Here is a 24848-nt window from a genome sequence, read left to right as displayed (position 1 = left end):
TTATGGATGGGTCCCTATATTGTTAAAAGGGTGTTAGCAAAAGGAGCCTACGAGTTAATGGATTATGACGGGATACCACTGGCGCAACCCCGCAACAGGTTGTACCTCAAGCGTTACTATGCCTGAATAGTAACCTGAGTGCTTTTGTTGTATTTTGTTTTCGCTAAAGTGTTTGTTTCGGTTTAGTAATCCACCCTTCTTGTTTGTTGCAGATGTCGAATTTTTCTGAGACATATGTAGGATATGCCGACGGAGCGAGTCGTAGTACGCGGAATTTGTCCTCCGCAGCCTGGGCCATTTTTTATCCAAGCGGCGAGTTAGTGAGTTTCAGAGGTGTGTGTATTGGGCAGTCAACGAACAACATCGCTGAGTATAGCGCATTGATTGAACTCCTCTCTGATACCATCGCTCATGGTATACGCCGACTAATTGTTAGGCTAGACTCACAGCTTGTGATACTACAACTCACTGGTATATATTCAGTCCGCAATCCAGCTATTTATCGAATGTTTCTAAGGGTCAAGATTTTGGAAAGAGAGTTTGATTCAATTCAATACCAACATATTTCCAGAAACTTGAACACATTAACAGATTCATTAGCAAACTATGTATTAGATAGACATTTACGACATATATAAAAAGAGATGCATCGGTGCTATGCAAGTGGATCACAAATAAACCAGAATAAACCCCGAAAATCAAAATATATAAAGCTGTTTATAGTTTGTACATGATGTGCTGTAATCAAAACAAAATTGGTCGTATGACCTAGAACTCAAAAAGATGCTAGGGGGCACCCTAGCCTAGTGGTGCTCATCATAGTACATCACGGTCTGTGCAATCATGCGCAAGAGACGAGTCCATCGTCTAGGCATGCCAATAGTGTGCCGCTGCAACTGTAAAGGTAACTCGTCAATCTGTACATCCGGAAGACCACGAGTAAGGCTCTCAACCTGCTCCTGCACAGCTGTAAGTGTCTCAGTATCACCAAGGTCGCGAATAACAACTCTCCTAGCAGGCTCTGCTGCTAGGGCAGCAGCTGGCGATCGTGGACGGGCTGCTGGACGAACAGGACCAACATCTGCATGCACCCAAGAGTTTGATTAGTTTTGCACAGTAACATCATGAGTAAAAACAATAAACAGTGATATCGTCAGAGATTTTACCAATAGCGCCCCATTGCTCGCCATCCGGTAGCACCAAGTCCGGATCACCTCGGTAGTCCATACCCACATATGGATACTCAGAAAACACCATCTCCTGACGCTCGAACCACCTAAAGAAGGCCTCAGTGAAAGTAATCTGAGGTTGACCAGCATGTCGGGACATGTGGTCAACCCACCTCTGCATGCGTGGCTCGGTCGGAGAAGGCAAGTCAAGTATGATGTACTGAGGCTGCATCAATGGGATTTTCTCCAAGGCGAAGGCAGTCAGAATAGAACCAAATCCAAAGTTCTTCAGCCTCCCGTCCTTTACCTTGGTCAATTGACTTTTCATCTGAACAAGTACTGCATCACACCAGTTAAACACTTTCGGTTGGAGACACTCTAAGGCGTGCTGCATGTAAGATCTGTTGGCAACATGTAAAGCTGCGCTACCGGCCATCCTACCAATGGTAAACAGAATGGACCTAAGAGACCTGTCAGTGATGTCACGGATATTGATCTTGCCGTCTTTGCTCGGCTGTGAACCTTCCCGGCAATACTGACGGATATAGTCTCTGGTGGAATTAGTCCCTCGAGCCGTACCTGACAAAGAAATGGGGGCACCCCGCCTTGACAACCCAGTCAAGAAGTACATGTCCTCTATGGTCAAGGGGATGGTTTTCCCCCTAATCTGGAACACTTGGTTAACAGGATCCCAAGAATCAAGCATATACTGCAGTAAAGAAATCTGTGCTCTCATGCTAGAGATACGGAAGAACTTCAGTAGGCCACAGTTCCGAAGCGCGTTCACTGTGACCGGGTCATGGAGTGCAACCATGTCCTCTGCTTCATGTTCTCGTTCTCGCCATGTAAGGGACATTTTGTTCAAAGTTCCCTGCAAGCAAACAAGAGAAGGAGTAAGTTCCTAATTTTGATGAAAAACTGGCGAAAAATCATCAAAAATCACATGCAGGATCAGTTTTTCTAGGCCCAGCGCAGGCAGAGAGTCTCTCCCTTGCGCTGAGGCGCAGTCTGCCTTAAGACAACCTGGCATGCAGCGCAGGTTTCGAAAGGAGAACCTGCGCTGATGCCAGGGCGCCTTGATGAAACCCCTGAGGCTCAGAAACCCTGAAAAATGTGCATGAAACTGAAAAAGGAAACCATGAAAGTGAAGGGATAAGGTTTAGCTCCTACCTGGTCCAAACGGCGCTGAAAATCGTCCACAGAATCTCCCGGAATCAGCTGGTGAAAATCAAGGAAGAAGAGGCACCTTCAGAGCTCCAACAAGCAAAATGCAAATGAAATGGTAAATGAGAGGTAAAAACACCTTTTTATGACTTTTTACACAGTTTAAAGTTAAATATTAGGGTTATAATCTCATTTTCATGCAAATATTGTCCATTTCTAACAAAGTTTGTTGCAGCAATTGAAGGTGAAGTACTACATTGGAAAAGAGAAAAGCTAGTAAAAGTAAAAAATCAAATTTGACCATGAATCGAGCAGTTTTACCGCGGAATTTATGCTCGTTAAAAAATAGAAAAGCGTGAGCAAAAGTTTCCACCAGAGTTCAAGCTCATTAAAAAATGAACCTATCCCGGTAAATAACCATTGCGATCGTAAATTTATCAGCCTTAAAAGCCTTGGTCGTGTTTTCATCCATCACCTCCACCGTCATTTGGCCGGTCGTTCACCCCCATATGATTGTTTACCCATTTTGAGGAACATCTGCGAAGAGTGATTTCACCTAGCCATCCTTGTGACACTGCCGTGATTGGAAAATTCCAACTTGTACCTGGAATCAGTTGCTATCCCTGTTTATCACTCGTTCCTCAAAAGACGAGTCATCTTTGAGCTCTTTTCTGACTCGTAAAATATGAAAAGTTTGCCGAGTTCTGGCCTTCCAGCTCGTTAAAGGGACCGGAAGAGCTATCCCTCTTTTAGACTTTAATCTTTTTGGACCTAAGGGATTATTACACAAAAAGATCGAGCGCTTGTTTTGTTCGGCTCGTTAAAAGTACCGAACACCCATCCCTTCTGTATTGTTTTATACTTTTTCGGACTTAAGGGATTAGATGACGAAAAAGGAATTATGGAGTTAACTTTCTGTACCTTTTCAGACTCTCTAAAAATGAAAAGGACCGAGTTTTCCTTGTCGTTAGACTCGTTAAAATGATTAAATAGCGACAAACTTGTCTTTAGACGAGAACGAGTTTTCCTATCGCTAAGCTCGTTAAATCATAGCGATGGGCTTGCCCGAAGGGCAGGTTATAGAACAAGCATATGTTATCCTCCTCAAGCTTGACAAAAATAAAGAGGTACTGGTCATAAATGACTGGGGAAATATTGGGAGAACATCAAAGCTTAATGGTAGCAAGTCGCTCTTGAACATGACACTTTTCTTCCGTACCACATCGGGTTGGGTCGTTTCATTCACCGGTCTCATCACCATGGTCTTCGCCAAACCATCCACATTTTGGGGTAATGCTACCGATCCATCGCATCAGTGATATGTTCAAGAGAGGTCATTCTGAAAGTGTCAACCGTGTCCCATCCACTGCCATACATTATCCTTCATCCATTCATGATCGCCACCCTGAATCATATGTCACAGTTTGTTTTCACCTCCACTAAAATCATTAGCTCCGTTCCGTGTCATTGATGTGGGATTCATTAAGGCCCTCCTTTGACGGATCGCTTCTTGTCGACTTCAGCTCATTATCCAAGAAGTTGATCTAGGAACAACCCCATAAGTACTTTGAAGCTTGCATGCCTCAATGGCAAGTTTCTCACTTCCGGCGACAGGTATACATCAATGACCTTCGACCAGAAGATTTTGCGTGACGTTCGACGCCAAGTCCTTTATTCACGCCACGTGAATTGTACTGCAGTACCTTGAGGGTCATTATCATTATCGGTGATTCCTCTCGCGCTTGTTAACGGTTTTCATCATTGACCGGTAATCAAGCGATGTATTTCCATGTTCGACTTCAGCGAAATTCTCACATGGATCGACTTGTACTTAGAGTGAAGATCGAACGAGTTTGAAGACCCCGGATCTAGTTTCATCCATCCGGGCTGCGATACATATTCAGGAAATATAAAAGCATTTGTCATGTGCATCATTGCAGCAGATGATCATCCTACTCAAAGGATGATAATTTCAGCAGAGAATTATCAGTCTACCATCAGACGATCGTCTGTTCTATGTACCAAAATGTATTTATAAAGCTGAGCATGGGAATGCCCGCCTCAGCTAGATCATGAAAACAGAATTAAAAATAATGTATTGTATTGTATTGTATTACAGGGCACCTCTCAGCACTTGAATGAACTTTGGACCCTTTGGATAAAGCATTTCACCCGATAAACGGCCTCATACTTTAGGGGGCAACTGTTATAGACATTTTTGTGCCTCACAGCATGGAGCATGAAATGTCGATAATTACAGGGATCCAAAGTCCCTAAACATGTTGTTCTTACCCCTAGAGGAACAAGGTCAGCAAACCACAGCACTTCCTATCAGTTCTCCACCAGAAAACACTCAAAAACAGGCTATTTTTGGATCATGTCAGCTGCTCCACTGAGCATCTGCGCTGAATGTCAACTGCTCCTCCTTGTACCTGCGCTGAAAGTCAAAACCAATGAAGGCTACCTGCGCTGGGCGAGATTGGCCAAGTGGCACAGTCATTCTGCAAGGTGTCAACTGCCCAGGAAGCTTCCAAACTGACACTTGGTTCAAGGAATTCGCCCTATGATGAGTAAGAGGTACTTGATCTCCATGTGGAAGCAAGGATCTCCAAGTGGACTCAAGAACTGAAGTTTAACTGAAGAGGGAGAGGACACAAGGTAGCTTTATGTCAGTCTCAAGCTGACTCATCCTTTCTCCTTCTACCCTATATATAGAGCTCTTCTATGAGGTCTAGGGAGGCTGGAATTTTGTGCGAAGCAAGGAAGTGCTGTTGGTTTACAGTTAGAGCTATTGGGTGATTGCTTTTATAGAGGGGAAGAGGAGATTTCTTGCTGCTGGGGAGGTGCTGCTGGATTGGAGCCATTTATGGTTGTAACCTTCTCAGAACCTTTTTCTTCTATCAATAAAGCTTTGATGTTCTCCTATATACTTGTAATGCAATGATGTATTCTTTTTATCTGTATATTTGATTCATTCTAATCCATGCATCAGTTATGAGTACATGTTTCTTGTAGTTTCCCTCTCTTGTTTTTGCAGGATCTTTGTGTAGTTGGGCCGGCAAAGGGAGCAAGGAGCTGGGAACAAGAGGCAAAGAGAGAAGACAGGATCGACAAAAGCGAAAGACATCGGTTGGTCAATCTTTTCTTCCTTCTCCGTACTTTCATAAAGGAAAAATATCAAAGCTTTACTTTCAGTTGTTGCTAAGGAACTATCACCCTTAGAGTAGGGATAGGGTCATTCCGAGTCGGATACTTTTCCCCACAACAACATGTATAAAAATAGTATCTATAGGAGAAAATAGGGCTTCTATAGGAGAAATAGGAGATCTTAGAGGAGAATAAAGAGGAACTACAAGAAGAAGCAGCTAAAAAATGCCTCCAAGAGCCACAGGAGCCTGAGCCATAGCTCAGTCTAGAATCCTACTACAAATTTTTTGAGGAAGGTAGGATTATACCCAATAAGTTTTTCATCCCACTCTTATTTGAATTATAAAAGGAAAGAGGAAGGAAACATAGATGGATGTGGGCCTAATCGAGGAGCATACCAGTGAAATAGGTAAAGAATTAAGTGACCTAAAACTAAGGCAATCAACCATGAGGGAGAAAATACAGGTAGAGAACACAAGACTAAAAGAACAACTGCAAGAGAAGCAACACAACTTGCTACTAAGGAAGGTCTATCTATGGATGCCATACAATGTAGGTCAACATCAAAATCGTGTGATAGTTTCCTCAAGGAGCAATGTCTATAATTCCGAATAATACACTGACACAGTATGGGTCTTTTCCTTTCCAAGATTACAGGAAATTTATTGAGTTTTTCAAAAAGGCAAGTATGGAGGATAGGGAAAATTTTGTTGAGTTCTCTATGCACAATCTCATTATGGTAGATATGAATTTATGGAACCCAAATTTAAGATTGGGAAACATGAAACTAATGGAATTGACATATTGTTTGGAATATGAGGAGACAAGAGCTAAAAAAGTAAATAAGGTGATGGGAAAGGAAGAAAAAGGAGCCCTTATATATCAGGTAAGAATTAGCGATCCTGAAGGCTACCATCACCAATCACAATATCATCTCCTCTAACCTTGAATTAGGACCTAGGTATATAACATCATAAGAGAAATCCATCCTACATTTTGAGGAAACTTTTAGGATGGTGGCGATAGAAAGTTTATAGGCTTTCGAAAGAAGATGGTAGGCTCTATCTCATAGTTTAAAAATCATAGAATATAACTTCCTAGAAAGACTAAGGAATTCCTTGTTGATAACACCACTATATAAGAGGATTATGCAAAGGCTAACTATCAATTGGGTAGGGCTCAAACTGATTCCTCCCTTATTGTTGGGCCTACTAGAAGGAAGAAACCAAGTAGTGGAACAAAAGGTATGGGCATAAATAGAGGAAAATGTAATTTTTTATCCATAGGAAGCCACGCCCTCTGAGCTGTCTTGGAATGTTAGAGAGCCCATCAGGGCCACGAATGAGCTTCATATGGATGACTAAGTTGATTAGAGGATGAGAAACACCTTCAACGGGGTGGTGATGATGGGTTCCATTAATAAGTATATTTTAAAGTTAATTATGCTACCCTCCAACCCTTAGGATTATACTTTTCTCACATTTACTTACATTTTTAGTCATAATATGCTTAGAAAGAAGAGTTAAAGGTGTTTTCCATAGTATGTGGCCTAATGTATTCAAATTGGAGGAAAAATAAGCATTTTTGAGGCATTTATTATGTAAGGGCTTGATGGAGACAAACAAGAGAGAATATAGGGGGGCTTTTCCACCTCCTTAACTCTCTAACTCGACTTGAGATCATAGGATCCTTACTCACAATCTCAAATTCACTGACATCCGAGTAAATCCAAGTACATGTGAAGCTCAAGGAGGACCAGATCCACAATTTTTTAGCTCTTGGAGGGAACCACTCTTATTTTGAAGGGAGATGTCGTCATCTACCTTTTTGTATAAATAAACTAGCTAAAAGGTTCATTATGATTTGACTTTTAGATCAATATAAGAGTAGCTACTGAGCCTAGTGTTTAATATTGTTATTCTTAACTTTCATGTGATGTATGAGACTACTATTTTCCGCTAATGAGAAGTTTTTCATTGATTTGCATCTGAGTTACTTTTAGAGGGCTAAAACCCTTGGGTTTGGGCCCAACCCAGAGGCTTTATTCCCTCTTCTATATTTATTTCTTGTTCTTATTTCAAATAATTTCATGTCTTTCTCTTGTTGCAGTAGATGTTAAGTTATAAAAACTTGTGATTGCATGCTTTCCTATCACCTCTCTTATGGGAAAAGTGATTGGAAAGATTTACAATCTCAGTCCAAAAACATTTGTCTAGGATTTCTTGGAAATAGATGGATGTGAGTTGTAGTCCTCTTCCATGTTTATTCTCTGAAACTTAGGTGTTAATTCAATGATAAACTATTGTTGTGGAATAGAATAGATTTTAGTCAAATTGAACTCATATTTTCCATGATAAGTTTATCTCACTATGTTATTGGTCATTTGGTGCATGTATTTCGCTTGTTGCAAGGTTGTGTTGATATACAAGGGTGGGTACATCTCTTCATATGCACCTGAAACTTTCCATATTCTCCCTCTACACATCACACTACTCTCAATCTTTGTTTCACCACCTTCTATTAAGGAAATCAAAAGACAAAGTGAGCATCAACCTTTGTGCAAGATAGACCTCTGAGAGGTTCTAGGTTTGGCTAAGTGACTCCTGCAAATTTCATTCACTACCTCCTACCTTCATTCATATTTTCCTACCCTAAAGACACCATTTGTACCCTCAAAGGGTTCTCGGAACTCCTCCTATAGAAAAATAGGTTCTCCTTTAGCAATACATGATCTCCTGTAGTAGCCTCCTAAAGCACGCACGCAACACTATTTTCCTCAACCTGTTTCGCTCCACACTTTGAACTTAGCCTAGTTAATATGAATAATGACCCCCATCTTGTTATCTGATGATTAATAAAAGATCTTAGAAATCTGCAAACACCTCCTTTCCTCACTAAAAAACAAAGTTAGAATTAGTATTTTCATCCATGAACATGTTAAAAATTAGATCCTTTATTTTCATGCAAATGTAGAGTAGATCAATGATACATGCAAGTATATTATGAATTTCATTAAATGTGAAAATTAAAGTAGCTTTAATTCTGCAAGTAGACTACCCTTTTCTCTTTCATACAATGTCAATTAGCATCTACATTTGAATGAGTGGCGTTCTCACTTTCATGGTTAGAATCAGGTTCAATTTTTCTTTCATAAGGATTTTTCACTATAGTTAGTTGAAGGAAGAGTCTACGAACACCTTGATATGGTTTCATGATTGAGGGTGACATGAGTAGAACCTAACCTGTTGTTCATATAACATTATCACCTATAAGGTTGTATGAAGCCCGGGTTGATAATTTGAGTTGAGGAGCCCTTCAGAGTTGCAACACTCTTCATGTGATACCAAGTCTCACCAAGTTCTAGGTCGAAGGGCTCTAATTACTTCCTTATTTATATCTTATTTTGACCTTTGAGTCTCCTCCTAGGTTCATCAATCAAAAATCAATGACCAATTAGGTTGCAAAACTAAAACAATTAATTGGGGGAATATACTTGACATCTGCTTGGACCCACATCTAGAAAAACTCCAACATTCTCCTTTCATCATTGTATAGTATGTTATGTTTCTCCTCCACGTCAAAAATCTTTCTTGTAGGAATTAGAACCTCCTTCAGTCTCCTTTCTTCCTCCACATACTTTGGTGTTTTGCAGCTCCGGTTGGGCTTTTCCATTGCCTTTATTTTCTCTTGATCTACATCCATAATTTGGAGGACCATTTGATCTAGATTATTTTCTATTTCCTATTACTGATCCAATTTCCCTAACACATTAAAAGGATTGTTTCCTTGAGATTTCTATTTCTGTGGTTGGGCCTCATGTTGTCCTAATGGAATTATAGATGTTTATGGTGATCTGGTCCCTTTTGGCCCTGTTGATTCCGATTTGATTTGCTCCTTCTTATTCATATTACTTGGAAGCCATATCCATCTTTATCTTCCTTATTATTTTTCTCCCTTACTATCATAAGAAATAAATATCGAAATATATGACCATACTCATGGCACCTATGACACTTGAATGTCACATAACACATATTTCATTAAATTGGAATTATACAGTGGATCTAGAATTTTTTTTATTTTAACTAGATTGAGCTTTTACAAATTGTGGAATTAGAAAATAGCTTAATTCACTATTTTGAATGAATGTATTCACTATTTTTGTGCTAAAAGTATCATAATAAACTATATAATATAAATTTATATAAACCTGTAAAAGAAAATAATTAATGTGTTCACATCTTAATGAATAATAATAAGTTTTTTTTTTGTTAAGCTTGGTAGGACCCTTCATTTTCTATTTATAAATGGAAAATTTATACCACATATATATGCTAGGTGGCCTCAACTTTCCCATTGGGAAACCAAGTTTGTTGGCCACCTATACTCAGTATAAGCCACCCAAAAATAGTTAAGTTTCAATCCTTCTAACCAAGCTAAGTATGTCTTAGTTTCATGACAAGACACCATATGTCTATCTATCATAAGCACGCATAATTGAAAGTAAATGTTACCTGCATAAAAAACAAAATGAAACCAGATTAACTATTTATCCCTCCTACTCTTCTGATGTTGATTCCACTGATTTTGAATCCTTGGTAGTTTCCTCGGGCATCTTAGTCAATTCAATGATGCATGGGATGTGCCTTTGATTTCTATCCAGTTGGATGTCCTACTTGTGGAGTTGGAGTTGGATTCTCTGCAAATCCTATTTGTAGTTGGGCATGTCTTGGAGGGATAGAGCCATCCCCATCGATATTTTTTCCATGGCATTCCTCATCAGGCTTTTCATAAGCCAATAAATATATAAGGTCTGTTTGAATTGGGTTATCCTTCCTCTGGTACTCTTAGGATCTAGGACTAATATCTTCCAGTTCTCTATCTCCTCCTCTATCTCACTATTTTGCTTAATTTCTTCCTCCCATTCTCCCAAGAAATTATGAATTCCTACATCTGTTCCCTCTCGGTATGCCACAATGGCTTCACTAATGAGATGTTCGCCTGACTTCCTTCCTCTTCGCGGTTTTGATGTGCTTTGATGTTTGGTGGTTTCAGGCTCCTGCCCTCATCTTCCATGACCGCTTCCTCTCGTTGGACGAGCCATCTCCACACTATTCGAAACCTGTTCACATAAAAGAAGTGTTAACCTTTGTCTTTGGTACATTTTACTATCTTGCTTGGAGTTCTTATTGCCGACATTCTCCCTATTCCTTATCTGAACCCAATTATGCTCAAAACAAGGCACAAGTTGGGTGACAACCCAGTCATAAGATGAGGCCAGTCTCCTTATCCTGTCGAGCTTCTCTCTTCTCCCTCTCTAGTACCTCTCATACCCTGTATGGTTGGCGGTCCCCTTCCTCGGCCATGCAAGTATCCTCGTGCCTTGGTATGCCTTCTCGTTCCCCTCTACCCAGTCAGTAAACATTGCCCCTTTGCCCTTATTATACCCATCGCCCCCCTCATGGATCCTAACAGGTTTCTCTGTGTAACTCCTACTCCCCGTTTGTTAGGTCTTGTCGGGGTTGCCTCCACTGCTCCTCCCACCATCCCATAAATTTTATTGTTCTTTGATACCCTGATCTACTACTATCAGGTTGTCATCTACCAATCCCCAGTACCCGGCCTCTCCCGGTCAACCCCAAGTAAAGGTCGAGGTCTCAAAGCTACCCTCAGGAGGGTCCTCACAACCACTGGCTAGACTAGTTCCTGGCTCCGATAATAATAAGTTATTTTTAATTATTATTATTCCTTTTTAATTAATTAGTAATATGTGTAGTTTACTAATAGTTGTTATTATTATTAAGAGTAATAATAATTAACTATTAATAATAATTTGCTAATTATTTTTAAATAATTTATAAATTAATAAATTATTATTAAATAACTAAGTAACTAATTAATTAATTTAATTTAATTATTTAATAATTAAATAATCGGGGTAGTGAATTTTTATCATGTTGATCAACTAAAAATAAAATTTTCTTGGGGACTTTGAAAAAACAACTAATAATGAAGTAGAGGCCTATGGCCTTCTACAAGGCCTATTCCTTGCAACTAGAGAGGATATTCAATATATGCTCACTCTTGGTGACACCACTATTATTATGCATTATTTAATCCACAATATCACTATTTTTATAATCTATATATAAAAAAATTATATAAAGTTACACAAGAAAATATTTCATGTCTTAATCTTGGACAGAAGTATATTATTTCATCTAATATTGTTTATGATTTGTATTAAAAAGTTGATTAGTGTTATTTTATTACAGAAATATTCTATATGTTAGTTGTATTTACCCATTTAATTATAATTTGATATCGTAAACACCACACTCTGTGATGAGTTACTATTGTATTAAAAGATTAGTATAATTTTAAAGTGAATATATTTGTTATTGTAACAATTTTAATTTTAGGTATTAGTAATACTAATTTTGTTTGTGTTGAGTACCATATTTTATTATATTGGGAGTTTGATAAAATTTTGTAATCCACTAGAGAAAAATTTATATAGTACTCATATTATGTTCAAGTTTTCTCTTTTAACAATCGAAACCGTATAAAATATAAATTCTAGCAACATAGTTTATATCTATTACTATTAGTTATTGTTTTATATTAATGTACATTTAAACTGAAAAAATATTAAATAATGAATAATAAATTTTGCAAAACAAATATTGCACATATAAAATTATATTGGAATTAATAATAATCAATGGTTAATACTAGAATTAACTTACATTCTACTTATATTTTTATACTATGACAACTATTCTATCTAGATTTATTTATTATAGTAAGTCTAGTAGATGGCACCATTTTAGTGTGTCATATCTATAAAATTATTTAATGGCATAATTCAAATTTTTGTAATGTTTTAATTTATAATAATTTCAATTATTATTATAGTAACTTACTTTTTTATGTTGATATTAAGAAAATACACCCTAATATCACATCCTCTTCATTGAAGGATATATTTATCGCATTAAAAGAATGACTTTGATATCTTATTTACATTAATAGGTTAAATAACATGGAGGACAAGATGTTTACTAAAATTACTTGTAACTCTAGCCAAAACCACCTTCAACTCAAGTGTGGATAGCATAAGGATGAGAAACATTGGCTAGGTCATTGCAAGATAAAGAAGGAGATCATTTTTCAGAATAAGGATACTAATATTAAAGATATTATTGCATCAAATTTAATTATTACTAAATAGTTGAGTGATAAGATTTCGATGATAAAAGTAAACTAAGATATTATATTAATAAGGTGATCAACCCAAATCTTGAAAACTATAAGTATCTAGGCTTTGTTTTGAGTAGTACAAAGAAGAAAATAAATAGTTTTAAAATAAGTCTTAACTCTCATGATCTTATAATGAAACTGAGCATCACTCATATATTCTGAAAGAATCATGGGAGCAAAGTGTTTTTCATCTTTATAAAACTAAGATGGTTGAATATGAAAAGTGGTAATTTGTCTTAGAATGTTTAGCTCTTACTCAGAATGGATCTAAATTTTAAAATATTTGTGACACTACCAACCCTCTTGACCTTTTAACTCAACAAAACTATGTTGATCTTGAAATGCTTTTCTTAATTATTTTTTAGCATAGAAATGAAAGTTTAAATAATTACGAGTAATCACTTTATGCCCTAGAAAGGTCCAAGAGACCATTTTCACTCTTAGCGTATGTTAATCATCATCGTCATCCTCGTCATCATTATATATTATTATAGGAAATTTACACCACTTTGTAGTTGAAAAGATAAAAATAAATCAAGAATTGGAATAATAACATAACTTATTTTTATTATTTATATTTTTATATTAAAATGTAAGTTGATAGTGGCTTACTCCATGAATAATATATTAATGTGCAAAAAATATCCTACTTATAAAATTATTTAATGACAATGACATTAGTAATGTCCAATATCATTTATTAATCATTTTAACAATTAAAATCAGTTATGAATAAGAATAGAAATAGATTAGTATAGATTCATATTTTTCAAATGCAAAACAAAAGACGTTAAACTATATAAACTAGTTATTTCAAGTGTTCAATATTTATTCTTGAACTATTTAAATATATTATATTGAAAAGAACATCTAATTTTTATTGCTCTAAAACTTAGATTGCTTACATTATTTATATTATAGCTGATATTTATATTTCTATATCAAAACCATGTTAATCAAGATATAACTCATGTAATAGATTGTGTAAGAAATTATTTACCTATTATATATTATTGTAGGAAATTTGCACCACTTGATTGGAAAAAAATAAATTATGAATTAGAATAACGACAATTTATTTTTATTATTTATATTTTTGTGTTAAAAGCTAAGTTGAGTGAGGCTTCCTTCATGAATAATAGATTACTTGTGAGAAATATCTTTCTTATAAATTTAATTAATGGCAATGTCATCTGTGATATCTATTATTAATCATTTTAACAATTAAAATCAATTATGAGTAAGAATAGCAACATAGTAGTATAAATTGATTTTTCTCAAATACAAAAAGAAAGAGGGTAAAGTGACTCAACTAGTTATTGCAAGTGTTAAATATTTATTGTTGAATAGTTTGAATATATTATATCAAAAGAAAATATAATTGATATTCCTTGAAACTTATATTTCTTGCATTATTTCTACTATAATTATTATTTATATTTCACTATTAAAACCAAGTTCGTCAAGATTTAACTCATGACTAATATATTGTGTAAGAATTTTCTTACCTATAAAGTTATTTAACAACATATAAATATTTCATTTGTTACTACTATTAACTATTTTGAGGTTACATTAAGTAAATACTTTGTCTATGTTTAGTATAAGATATTATACCAATACAATGTTGGCATGATTTCAAAGTATAGAAGAAAAAATATTTTATAAGTCAACTTACATCATTTGACGATCAAAAGTATATTCTTATGAATTAGAATGCAACCGAGTAATACTTTTTGATTTATATTAAATATAATAAGAAATATTAAAGAAATTTCACTTCATAATTTATTTTGATTGTTTAGAATTTATTATTTTGTGTTTAAATGGTTTATATTGAAATTAGATACTCCAATATTGTTTTAATATAATAAGTCTAAAATATATTGTTTTTAGGTGCATCATTGAATTTAACCATGCACATCTGATACAGTGAGAATTTAAGTTTGTTAAAAGAAACTTTGAACTTAAAAAATGAATGAAAATTTCATGTAATTCACATAGAGTATCGCCACATGATTACATTGAATTTGAACCAAAATGCACATATATAAAATAACTAATATAAAACTCCTCAAAAAAATAATATGAATAAAATATTTGATATACAACAAACATTGAAAATTGTTTTTGAGGTATATTAATACATCCTACAAAACGAAAAATTAAATTCATAAATAATCTAAACTTAACCTCAATATATTCTCTCAAGTATATCCAAAGAACAAATTCTATACCACATTTATCTATCTTGGTCTTCTTGCAATGTTTGTTTTTTGGCATCCATGCCAAAATTATGGTATTTATTGGAATAGAGCCAAGTTCTGTCTAATCAAGATTTTGGTTTGAAACGTAGCCTTAGGATTTAAGTCTTTGTTTTCTCCATTTTATCATGGATAATTCTCAAATACTCCTTTGAAAACCACTTTGACATAATTCTCTGTGCATAGTAGCAATATCTTCTAACACAATAATCTTGTTATGTTTGTTCAATCTAATTCGCACATTTTCTTCCAATTCTTTCGTTGTTAGAGAATTCATTTGTGCTTTCAAAATAATGCACTCATTATATTTACTGAAGTTGGTGTTATTTGAAAATTCCATGTCATAGAAATTAGTATTTCAAGTCTTTCTCATTTTTTGTTGTGATATTGATGGGTAATTGAACTTCTGAAGATCCTCATTGTTCTATTTTAATAGATAATTTTTTGTGTAAGTAAAAATAAATAATACTAAAGGATAAGACGTTCCCTCTTCTTCAACAAGACGTGTTTCGTTTAGTGAAAAGTCAGAATTATACATTACAATCCTATGCAATATTTCACTAGTCGCCACAATGTGTACATGTTCTTTGCATGTATTCATGTTACCATGAATGAATTTAATATGCCCATTATGGAAATAATGTTGGTAGATATAGAATATGCTTTGAGGAATATTATGTATCTTGTACCATCATTTCCTACAAATAATATTTCCATTAAATTTCATGTCCTTTACTTTTCTAACAATAGGTGGTAGACCATGGCCATGGATCTTTGACAAAGTTTATTTGAGAGGAGTGAATTCAACACAAATTCTCTGATACAGTTTTTACTTTTTTCTTCCAAACCCCTTCTACGCATTGAAATGGCCTTTCTCTCCACATGAGGAAGAAAATCTTGTTTGCAACATTTAGCTGCTACCAAAAGTTGAACTTTGTTTTCTTCATATATATTTTATTAGAATTTTTCAATTGTTTTAGTTATAATTAATTTAATCATTTTATATGTAATTTTTACATGTATATCAACTAATTTTATATATTTTTCATTATAAGTATCCCTACCCCACATATTTTATTGACCTGTGTCATCTATAGTATCCCATATTGCCATTTTCTTGGGTGGTGCCTTGAAATTTTCCTTGACCCTTAGCACTTGACCTTTATTTTGCACTAACTCATTTATTGACCATCTAACCAAACAATGTTTAGACTTATCCCCAATCTTGCATATTTAGAAATTTCTATCTATCTCTTCCACAAAAGCTTCAAATTCCACTTCACCTAGTGTTTCATCTTCAATCATGTCTTTCTCATGAATATTAAATATTATTCCTTTCGCAATGAATGTGTTTGTTCCTTGGCATTCATGTGTAACAAAAACCTTTCTACATATGAAGGTAACCTTATCCTAGGGCCTGTTTATGGAATGATAATGCTAGTGAGGTTCCAACTCTGATTCTCACCAAATCTCATAAGATTCCAATGCTTCCCATAGTGTATGTTCAAATCCCATTGGAGGTGGTAGCGGAGCATCACATTTTGACACCACCTCAATTTTAACTGTTATGCATCTTGTCTTTACCATCTTTCCATGCACCTTATTCCCAATATTTGTATTTAATATGGAGCCCTCACCCACTTTCATTCCATCTTGAGAAAGATATGCCTTGTATCCAATAGAAAATGAAGAAGAACCATTCAAACCTGTAAAACAAAGTAAATAATATTAGAATTTACTCAAACAAAATGTTTAGTATACTCTCAGTAACACTTAGCACATGCTTTAATATTTTGATATACCTATGTTAAGCCTCAAATCCATGATCTCCCATTGATGAGTATCCCCTTCAATAGCATCCTTCACAATAAAATTTTGTTGAGTGAAATCAATTATCAAAACTATACATGTTTTGGAGAATTTGGTATCTACAGATAATACTAATTCCCTAGATAAGTAGCCATATATAGAACAATAGTTCAAAGAACTTTAGCCTTTTCCTATAAGTAGTAGATAATACAAAGAAGATGATAAGACCTAATTGTACTTCCTTTTTCCTCTTATCTTCTTTGTATCGATCTTGTCGCTCCTTCCCATACTTAACACGCTTGAGAAGTACATGTAAACAGAAATAGAAGACAAAGAACTGATCAAAGAAAAAGATCTATTGACTACAATTAAATGGAATTAGATACATTTCACACATATAAGCATCATATGACAATACAAACATATGGTAGAAAGGTTCAAATACTTTATTGAATAGAATAAGTAATTACAACCATTGTGTCTGATTCAAAGTCATTGCTCCAGCTTGGATCCCATCCACATCACATCAAAAGCATGACAAACTTGTAGCATTACAATACTTGCTTCAAAGCCAATTCTCATAGCAACATTATTTCCTTACAATTCAACATATTCCAACATGTGATCTCTTAGATGAGTGGTCAATTTATAGGGAGATGAAGGATGTTTAGTCATAAATGGTGGATGGCCTTCCATACATAGAATTAGTTCCATGGAGGAAGGGATCAGACGATAGGATGCATATTAACTCATTCCTCATCTATTTTCGAGCTCATATGAGTTGATAAGTGAGGGAACCTTCTAGATGTCTCCAAAAGATAAGAATATTCCCGAGAACCTATGAGAATTTTGCTCAAACTCACCCAACACAGGTGAAAGGAGGCCCAAGTGCTTTGCAGAGCACCCTGGCATGGACTTAACTACTCTGCAGTGCACCCTTACATGGGCCTACTTGCGCAGGTCCCTCTAGAAGTCATTTCAAGATGTATTCATGTCATGAAATTGTCTGGGAAGGAGTCATTAAAAAGGGTGACCTGTTTAGGGCATGTAGCAACTAAAATTAGGGTTTTATGAGCCCAAAAAAATTGATCTGGATGATGGGAGTGATGTGCCCAAATGGATCTATAACAAATGCCAATGAAAGCATGAAGTCAAAAATTGCAAATGTCAAATGAAATTCTTTACGATGTGATGAGGGGGTTTCGAAGTGGAAGGTGACCTGCATCAATTATAATACATATATCATGATATTCTGATTTTTACATCAATCTCTAAGGAAAGGCATACCCATTATTAGCTTAGAAAATTTCATTACATGTACATAGTCGTCTACAGATATAGATGCATGATCGGAATGACCATTAGTGTAAATCCATTGTATGGATGATTTAGTACTCCTGAAATTGTAGCCCATATGGATGAAACTAGATCTAGGGTCTCGTTTAATCATTCGCTCAAGTACGAGTCTAACCATGTGAATATGTGTTTTGAAGTCGAACATGGGAAGACATCGTTTGATTACAAGTGAATGATGTAAGTTGTTAACGGACACGAGAGAAATCATCGATAATGATAATGATCCTCAAGGTATACAAAACATTCTACATGGTGTGACCAGATGTTTTGATGTCGAACACCATACAAAGTCTTTCGGTCGAAGTCCATTGATGTCAACCTATCACTGGAAGGGAGAAACCTGCCATTGATGTATGCAAGCCTCAAGGTATTGGAAGGGTCTTTCTAAGTCAACTTCTAGATAATGTGCTGATGTTGACAAGAAGCGACTCATCGTAGGAGGGCCTTGATGTATCCCACATCAATGACACGAAACACGTGTAGTGATTTTGGAGATGGAATTTGACTGACGACACAAGGTTCAGGAATGGAGGTCATGAAAATGAAGGTTTATGGTATTGCAAAGGATGAATTTTGACTCGATGTCTCCTCTTGAACATGTCGGCGCCACTGAAATGAATTGGTAGCATTGGCCCAAAGCAAAGTGACAGATGGTATGATAGACCAATGGTATGATAACCTTCAAGCTGATAACCCCACCCAAATAGTCATGATGATGGAGTAAATGTGTCATGTTCAAGACTGGCCTGCTACCATAAAGTGGTTTTCCCCTTTATCCCATTTTCCCCAATCATTGCTGACCAGTATCTCTTTATTTTTTATCAAGCTTGAGAAGGATAACATATTCTTGTTGTATAATTCCACCCTTTGGGTGAATCCATCGTTATGTGATGTTTTAACAAGTCTAGGAAAGGTGAAACTATGTTTTGACTAGATGGACAAGTTTTTTGTTATTTGATGTTTTAACGAGTTTAAAAACAAAGATAACTCAATCCTTTTCATGTTTAGAGAGTTTGAAAAGGGACAAAAAGAAAAATCCACAAATTCTTTTTCATAAATTAATCTCTCAAGCCCGAATAAGTGTAAAACAATACGAGAGAGATGTCATTTCTAATGCATTAACGAGTTGAAAAGGACAAGAGATCGACAATATTTTCATGTTTAGAGAGTATGAAAAGAGCTTAAATAGGAATCAAAGGGGGTTCCTTTTTTGTTTTCAACAAAGCTTGAAAAAGAGATAAAAATATGCTATGTGGTCAAAGGTACAATTTACAATCGAGGATGTTGAATTCTGTAAGTTAGCTATAAAACCTACTCAAAACAACACCAAATGGATTAAAAATACCTATTTCATAGGTAAAAATAGGAAAATACTAATGTTTACTCAATTAATGAACATGGAATAAACATAAAACAAGTTTTTACCATGACATTTTTACCATTTGGAACTTACCATTCAGTTTTGTGCTTTGGGCTAGTTTTTTACCTCGAACTTCATCAGCTGATTGTGAGAGATTCTGCGAGCCATTTCTCTTGTCGTCTAGACCAAGTAGGAGATTTACCCCTCATCTTTCTTTTCAGGTCATTATTTTGTCATTTCATGCAAGTTTTAGGGTTTTTTGGGGCCTCTTAGGTTTCATTTTCTCGCCTTGGGATTAGCATAGGATTTCACATCAAAAACTGAGCTGAAGAGCACCAAGATAGAAGGCTTCTTGCTTTGCAGTGCACTGTCTCTGTGCCTGGGCTGCACTGGGCGAGTTTCCCAAGTTTAATTTAGCTGTTTGCTCCAAAATATGACCTGCTTCTTGCATGGAAAGGATCCTATCTAAGCTTATGATTGTGTTTCAGGCTTTCATCAAATTAGAATGTTGATTACATGGTGAGAAAGGGAGCATGAAGAAAAAGACATGGTTTCCCTAAACAATCCGGGTACAGTTGAGGCCCTCAAAAACTGTGGGTTACTCAAATACTTCAAGTTGTCCAGAATGAGGCAACAAATAGAACTATTACAGTTCCTTGTCCATGCATGGGATCTGACGGATCAGAAATTTCACATAAGGGACAAGATGGTCCCTATTACCATTGATGATATTTACTTTCTTACGAGACTGTCAATGCAAGGTGCCCCAATCTCACTTTTTGGATTTTCCTGTGGAGGTGAATTGGTGAGAGATTACATTCGATAGTTTTGTCAGTCAAGTACACAGCCTAGCAAGGATGGGAAAATAAACATCAAGGATGTAGGTGATTTGCCTTTGAGAACGATCCTCTTCACAATCACAAAATTGGCTGGCAGTGTGACATTTGGAGAACAGATCATATATGCAGTATGCACTTGAGTGTATAGAGCCAAAGGTATTCAACTGGTGTGAGGTCGTGCTTTCTTCACTGAAAGAACAACTGACCAAGGTCAAAACTGGTAAGACGAATAATTTTTGCTATGGCTTGATCTTAATAACTTTTACCATAGAGAGAATCCCATTGATGCAACCACAACATGTATCACTGAGTGTAGCTAGTCCTTGTATGCAGAGGTGGGTTGAATTGCTGGCTCAACATGTGGGTCATTCAACAATCATTTTTTCCACTGAATTCTTTAGTTGGCTCGACTGAAAACATCTCATCATCAAGGAGCATCGATACTCGAGGATGGATTTCCGTGGAGATCCAGATTTGATTCGACCAGTTGGAGAACAAGGGGGTGCTATAGGTAAATTTTTTGACCAATTTTTTTTTTGATTTTTCAAGTTTCTACATGTTTTTTGTGTTTTTAATGTTTCCAATACTAAAATAAATTCATTCTCGTGCATGCAGATGTGGGTACTATTCAACTGTGGAGCACCAACATAGTGCAGGTGGGCCAGCGTGCAGAAACATTGGGAGAGCAGTTCTCTAGGACTTGGATTTGGCTGAAACCTTAGTAGAGTTACAAGATCACATAGAGGGATTAACCCCTGGTATTCCGAATCTTCAAATCAAGAATTTTCCTATGAGGTAGTAACGCCACACTATTGGTGTTCCTAGCCACTAGGCGAGGCTTTTGCGCATGATATCACATGCTATGACCTGTAACCATGAGCACCACTATATCTACTTAGGATGCTTTTGCATGCATTTTGAGTTTTTTAGGTCAGATGACAAAACGTTTCTTGGACAGAAATTTTGTAAAAGATTTTAAAACACCTATCTATTTTACTTTTAGAGTTTTCTATGGTTATGTGCAACCCTATTCAACTGATGATGTGAATTGAAAACATTACTTTTACATGTGTCGCAAATGTCTATTTAACACATAATTAGTTAGAAAATTAGTTAATGTGTTATAGTTTCTAGAAATATGTTGATATTCAATGTATTCAAAATACATTTCCAAAATACGAACTCTAAGGAACATGCGAAGAATTGTTGGGTTTCGGACGGTATACACACTTGTAAGTTGTAGTACGATGAGTTGTGAGTCTAGCCTAACAATGATTTGGTGAATGCCAAGTGAAATGGCATCAGAGAGAAGTTCGATCAATGCGCTATACTCAACGATGTTGTTTTTCTATTGACTGATACAAATCCCTTGAAAAATCACTAACTCGCCACTTGGAGCGAAAATGGCCCATGCTGTAGAACATAGATTCTGTGTGTTGTGACTAGCACCATTGGCAGAACCAAAAAATGGTTCTGAAGACTCTGACATCTGCATCAAATGCAAAGCAAATTACTAACCAGATAAAAAACTCTAAAAGACACACACTAACACACACATGCAATGAAAGCATATATATAGTGAGTTTTACTACACTTAATCAAGCATAGTAACATTTGAGGTACAACCCATTTCAGGGCTGCGACAATGGAATCCCATCATAATCTACTAACTCATGGGCACCTTTTGCCAAAACATTCTTGACAATATAAGGACCCATCCACATTGGTTCAAATTTCCCTACTCCAAGTTTATCAGCTTCTTGATTGTAAAGCAAGACCAGGTCTCCTTCTAAGAAGATGTGAGGCTTGACATTTCTATCATATTGTTCCTTGATTCATTTCTTATGCGCTTTGTTAGCCATTGTGGAGTCATGACAGGTTTCATCTAGATGGATTAGTTCTAAGAAATGAGCTTCTTCATTAGAAGTGTCAGGTAATAGGCGAATCACGAGTTTGAGAGATGAAATTTCACATTGTATTGGTAAGACTGCTTCTAAACCATACACCAACTGAGAGGGTGTAAATCCAGTTGCATTTATCACCAAGGTTCGATATGCCCACAAGGCAGAGTACAGGATTAAATGCCAATTTCATTTATGAACCCCTATCATTCTTTGCAACATCCACTTCAGGGCTTTGTTGATAGCCTCATCTTGTCCATTTGCTTGTGGGTAATAAGGGGTAGAACTATCATGTGATAGTCCTAACTTAGTAGTCAACTCAGCCATCATGTGATTGTGAAAGTGTGACCCATGATCTATAACTATGGCTTGTGGTACAACAAACTGGGCAACCACATGGTTAAAAAATAAAAGAGCAGTCGTTTCGCCATTATTGTTTAATGTTGGCATCCCCTCGGCCCATTTGGTAAAATAGTCAATGACGACTATAATATACCCATGGCCCCCAACCGAGGTGGGGTTACATGCCATGAAGTCAATACCCCATTTGGCGAATGGTCCACTAGTGACGACTGGATGCAATCGTGCAAATGGTAATCTAGTTTTTTCGGTCATAAATCTGGCATGCGTGACAGCTTCTGACGGCAATAATACAATCTTTGAATATAGTTGGCTAGAAGTAACCGTCGCAGAGAATTCTTTGTGTGGTAGCATATCCAGATAAGTGTCCACCACAAGCACTTGAATGGAAATCATTCAATGCTTTCTCAGCTTCCCCATGTGTGAGGCACCTCTGTAAAATCGTATCGATACCATGATGGTAAAGAGTGTCGCCAATGATCAGATAATCTTTGGCTTGGTATTGAATATGTCGCTACTGTGAGCGAGAGGTATCAGGCCAGAAATTTTGGGTCTGGAGATAGATCAATATATCTCCATACCACGAGTCAGATGATAATATGAGAAATAGCGACTCATCCAAAATTGACAGTTCAGATGTTGAATCAATGGAGGTCAAGGGAAGGTCAGAAAATAGCTCGACAAAAACAAGAGATTTCTTTGATTTGTACTTGATGAATTCCAGATCAAACTCCTACAAAATGACTATCCATTTTGAGTATTTTCCCCCTAGCCATTGATGTGACAAAATGTATGTCACAAGGTTGCAACCCAAAATGACAGTGGTCTTCTAGTGCAGGATGTAATGGTGAAATCTCTGAACAGCTTGCACGGCTTCTAAAGCTAGTTTCTCGACATAAGAGTACTTAATTTTTGTAATGTTGAGATTGCGACTCAAATAATAAATTGGATGTTCATTCCCATTTTCCTCTTGGACTAAAACCATGCCAATGGTTGTATCTGCAACATCAAGATACAAGTAATAGTCGTTTTGATAATTTGGAGAATACATTAATGATGCTCTAATTAAGGTATCTTTAAGAGCATCAAAGGAAGCTTGCATAACCAGATCCCAATGGAAGGGTATCCCCTTTTTCAAACAACGTGTAAAACCTTTAGCCATCTTAGCATAATTGGGAATGAACCTCCTCCCAAAGTTAGTCTTCCCTTGGAGTCTCTGTAACTATAAAAGATTTGAAGGTGGAGGCAAGTCAAGAATTGCCTGAACCTTTAATGGATCAAGTAGAATTCCATCTTTAGACACTAAAAATACAAGAAATCAACCACAACCAACACAAAACACAAATTTGTGCGGATTGAGTTGTATCTTGTAGTGTCGGCACCATAAAAATATTGATCTCAAATGTTGCAGGTGATCATTATACGTTTGTGAATAAGCAGGTTGTCATGCGGAAAGAGTCGATAATGCGGACAAAACCGACCTCCCTAGAAGCAAAGGCTTTCTAGTGACAAACAAGACAAATAAACACTACCTTTCTCTAAACATGCATTTAGAATACAAGTAATCAGGTGATTTTAACATACCTTTAGTCCAACGCTTTGTAGTAGTCCAGTCTCGCCGATCCAGATGAGCTCCTCCTTCTCTTCGAAACCTGCATTCGCTAACAAGCCGAAAGATTAAATAGCACCCGATAAACTCATAAAATAATACATATCCATCATACAGACCAAGGAGTATATGAAACAAATCATGAATAACAATCTATTGAGAAAAATGAGTTCATTTGTATTAAGTGGAAACAAAAGAAACCATTACAACCTGAGCCTTGGTGTTGCGCAGGTCCCTCCTAGGGTCCAGCAAGAGTTTTCCTTTACTTTGATCGGCTCACCCACTCTCCAATAAGGCTAGGAAAGGATGGGAATCTCTCCTCTCAAGCTTTACAAGGGAGTCCTAATTCCAGCAGCATCTACCCTTAGGAATGTTCAGCTTTCAACCTCTGCTCCCTTTGGCCCAATGCCTCTATTTATATTTCTCTAGAGGAAGTTATTCAGGTCCATCATCAATGGGATAAGCCCCTCTTTGGATGGGATAGCTCCCCTCTTGATGGGATAAGTTCCTCTTTCACAGGGATACATGAACCATTTGGAGGCGCTCCATACACATCAAACAAGCTTCTAGAATGCTCTAGAAATGACCACAAGTAACTTTTTTGGAG

The sequence above is a fragment of the Pinus tabuliformis genome, chromosome 7, assembly GCF_031772625.1.
Source record: "Pinus tabuliformis cultivar Carrire ecotype Pingquan chromosome 7, CPIR1, whole genome shotgun sequence".
NCBI lineage: Eukaryota > Viridiplantae > Streptophyta > Pinopsida > Pinales > Pinaceae > Pinus > Pinus tabuliformis.
This window is presented reverse-complemented; position numbering follows the sequence as displayed.